Raw genomic sequence first — 4,088 nt, forward strand, 5'->3', positions numbered from 1 at the left:
TGCAGACTTTGACCAGTTTATTTTAAAACCTGATTAGCTTCCATACCCCTTGCTTAAGGATAGAAGGTGAGGAAGAGACTATGATGGTTTTTCTAAAAAACAAAAACATAACATCATCCGCAAATAGTGAGAGGTCATGCTGTGTATTGGAAATGCACATCAAGACACCATCAGAGATTCTGTTTGACAACAACGGCTACTCCTTTTGTTTTAAAACTTGCTGAGGAAGATGCAAATCAGCCACAATTCCAAATCAAATATATAAAAACCTGCGTTCTAAATGAAAGTGTATGTATATTGTTACTGCCTTTCCTTTTGTTAAATCCTAACAATAGTGCATCCAAAGTTAAGTCCCTCAAAACAGAAAACATGTAAAACACAGAACAAAAACATACAAAACAGTGACCAAAAGGGTGAGTGAGAGAATGGGGGGGGGAAACAGCCAGAAGGCTAACACTCAAAGTAGGTCTGTGATCAAGATTGGATATGGGAAGCAAAAAGGGACCACTAGCCTATAATTACCTGGTTGCAACAGCAACTGGTTCCATACTAATTTTTTATTTTTACTTTCTCATTTTCAACAAAGAAGTACCAGGATGGCCGAGTGGTTAAGGCGTTGGACTTAAGATCCAATGGGCAAATGTCCTCGTGGGTTCGAACCCCACTCCTGGTATTATGTTAACCTGCTTCTGCTGTGGTTCTGATATTGAGTTAATATTGTAAAATGTTTCTAGCATGATCACAGACTGTATCTGTCATAGTGTATGCAGTGATAAATATCTTTATAAATAACTTGCCTGGTCTGGATCAACTGAGTACATTCCCAGAATAAAGCCTAGTGAAGTTTCTTCCAAAAACTACTTTGCAAAGCCATGGTTGCTGCGACCGGACATTAGCGCACGCCCATGACAGTTGTGATTGGTTGAAAGAAATGCATACAACCTAGCGTGTTTTTTTTCTCCTATCATAGATCCTATGTGTGAGACAGGCCTGGCAAAGTTAGACTATTTCAGTACTACGTCTTCGTTGCAAACCTGTCACCAGGATGGCCGAGTGATTAAGGCGTTGCACTCAAGATGCAATGAAGGGGTGTCCTCGTGGACAAATCCCACTCCTGGTAAAAGCTATTGATCAGATTGTAAAAAGATAACGTAGAACAGGAAAATCACAGCTGAAGCTCTTCAAATCATCTCTCATGTAGTTAGTTCTGAGTGTGAAAACACAGAAACATGTTGAGATGTGTCCTTTGTTATCTGGGACATTTAGAACATACTGTGTGATTAGTAGACTTGAGTTTTGCACTGCATTAGTCTAGCTTGGCCAGACTTTCCTACACAGCGCTGCAGGGGAGGGTCTGGCAATTTCACACAGCGTTCTGGGATGGGAGAAAAAAGTGCTGTGGTTTAATGGTCTTTCTTTAAACCAATCACAATTGTCTTGCCACGGTGCCTCTGCAAGATAGCCTCAGTGATGATGTGTTTTTTCCTGCAATTTTTCAGATCAACCATGGAGAGCTGGAACACTTTAAAGCTATAGTGCGTAGTTTCCATCACCCCCATGAGGAATTGTAAGGACAGCCCAGCCCTCACAGATTCAGCTATCTTCTGCCAAGTGTCCAGAGTCTTTCCTGGTGCTCCATGCATGCAAGCCAATGAGAGCTCCATATATACTACATCCAAATAGGAAAGGCTCCATGTGCGCATACACAGGTCGTGAGGTGGTTTTCAACAGGTTGCAATAATTCTCTTCACAGCTGTAAGTCCAACAAATACATTATGTTTCTGAATCCCAGGCCATTCAGAATAAGGACATTGACAGTAACAGGCACAGTAACATTAAACAAGACGGAAATTTTGGATACAATACTATTCCAGAACTGACCGTCAGGAGCGCACTCCAATGTCACGTGTACATGTGTGCCTTGTGTGTTTATTGGGCAGAAAGTGCACAAAGGGCTGTTCATTATTTTCATGTGGTTCATTCTCACGGGGTGAGATATGTCCTATAAATGAAACTGTACTGAATCTGCTGATGGTCTGGATTGCATGACACTTCTGGAACGTTAGACCATACTTCATGCCAGTTGAGATCGATACTCAGTCCTGGGCAATCGCGTGCCCAGATCCTCTCAATAGGAAAGGCACAGTGGCAAGATATTACCAAGAACTGATAAAGCCTTGATAACACACCACAGGTTTTAGGGTGCACAGTATACAGTATAACTTCCAGAAAGGATGGCTGGGCAAAGGCCTCTGCCAGGGGGTGCCATACGCCTTGAGTGCTGATCTTAATTGAAGGTAAAAGAAAAGAGACCTCGCTAAACATGTCTTTTAGACAATGAAGCCCCCTTTGTTCCCATTGTGCGGCTGTTATCGGCCTCCCTCAAATCAGGAGTGCTGTATTGTTGAATAAAGGGGGAAAAGGTTACTAAAGCTTTAATGGCTGACAAGGTTGCGGAGTCCCTCATTCCCCTGCTTGTTCACCTCTACCGGACATGGATGGACCTCTGTTGACTTTTCAATAATGCTGCTTGCAATGTGAAGAACCGAAGTAATTCTTACCTGACTGTCGATTCACTCCAACCCCTTCTACGATTCTTCGATGGGTCAAGTCTATTAAATGCATGGCTGCTCTCACTGAATAAGGTTGCACTGCTATTACGTCTGCACAAGGACATTAACACGGAGCCAAAACCCTGCTCTGAGGTAAGAGAAGCTGTGTCTGTAATTCCATTTTTCCTTTCAACTTTATATCCCATGATCCCCAAATGTAATCAACAGAGCTGCGATGAGATCGTACAGTGGGAGCCGTGATTTGTCTCTCGTTGTTCCACTGCAGATCTGTGCAAGAACTATATTCTGCTGGACAATAATCTAATACATGTTAACACAGGAGGATGTTTAATTAAACCCACTGGCGCAGATTCTCCTTCTCTGGAGTGTGGAGCCGTATTCATATATATATATATATATATATATATATATATATAGAGAGAGAGAGAGAGAGAAATAGGTGGGTACATGTACATGAGTTTGTGTCTGCTGGTTTATAATTGTTTTAAATGTTCCTTTTATTGGGCTTTTTAGCATGACACTGTGACAGCAAGGAATTGGTTCTGCTCCACATGACTTACTCTCTTGATGTGGGATAACTAAAACCAGAATGAAAATTCCTGACAGTAACAGAGAACGGAAAGTAATGAATCAGAAGATCAGTGGTACAACACTGACATCATCATGGCAATTTTTATTGAAACAGGCACAACCAAAGCTGAAAAATTATTTTTTTTTAAAAGAAGAAAAAAAAGCAGATACACAACTGAGAATATCATGTATAATTAAAACAGCTGGTTAGAAAAGATGAGCGAGAAAAAAAGTAGATTTCTTGTTACAATATGTAACAGGGCTGTCGTGATTATGTCACACCTCAGGTCTCCACTGAACAGTAATTGTCCCATTTTGATTCTTTGTGCGTGTTTGTTTCTTATTTTCCTGGATCTAACACTCACAACACACCGCTTCACCTCACAAATAAATTACTGTGCCAAAAAGTCGAAGAAAAGAAAAAATTACATTTCACAGATGTGTCACATAAAAAGTTGGATCACAAAACAAAGACAGAGCATAACTCCAGCTATTAGTATCTGTATCCAGTGGCAGGATATAGGAAAATAACCACAATAGCAGAGTGGTTAAGATGAACTTCAGATCCAATGATCCTTATTGGGTTCAAAACTCACTGTAGGAGTATAAAATGTGCACAGGTATGATGTGATTTCTTGCATGGTGCCATATTTAGTGCTAATGGTGCCTCTCAGAAATGGCATTATATCAATCATTTGACATTCAAGATAAACGTGTAATGCCAACCTTACACCAAACGACTTTCCATTGTTGCTATCTAATTCCCAGTATGGTAATAAAATCAGTCTTTCTCCCCGTTTGGATGTTTGACCCTTCTGAAGCGCGTCATCCAACATGGAGTTTTACCGATGGATAAACACAGATCTCCGGGTACTGGAGATATTCATCTGCATGTACAAATATAGTTGTTATTGTTAATTGTGAGATGGTTGTCTTTAGATGTGA

At 40.7% G+C, this 4,088-nt stretch overlaps 1 non-coding gene and 1 pseudogene across 1 annotated transcript; one reads left to right on the forward strand and one right to left on the reverse strand.

The window, feature by feature from the left end:
- Positions 1 to 4,088, reverse strand: part of LOC116698801 (contactin-associated protein-like 4) — a 421,932-nt pseudogene that overhangs the window by 227,891 nt on the left and 189,953 nt on the right.
- On the forward strand, positions 591 to 673 carry trnal-uaa (transfer RNA leucine (anticodon UAA)). Its single transcript has one exon. It is a non-coding gene; the product is annotated as a tRNA-Leu (tRNA).

This window comes from Etheostoma spectabile, chromosome 12 (assembly GCF_008692095.1).
Source record: "Etheostoma spectabile isolate EspeVRDwgs_2016 chromosome 12, UIUC_Espe_1.0, whole genome shotgun sequence".
In the NCBI taxonomy this organism is placed as follows: domain Eukaryota; kingdom Metazoa; phylum Chordata; class Actinopteri; order Perciformes; family Percidae; genus Etheostoma; species Etheostoma spectabile.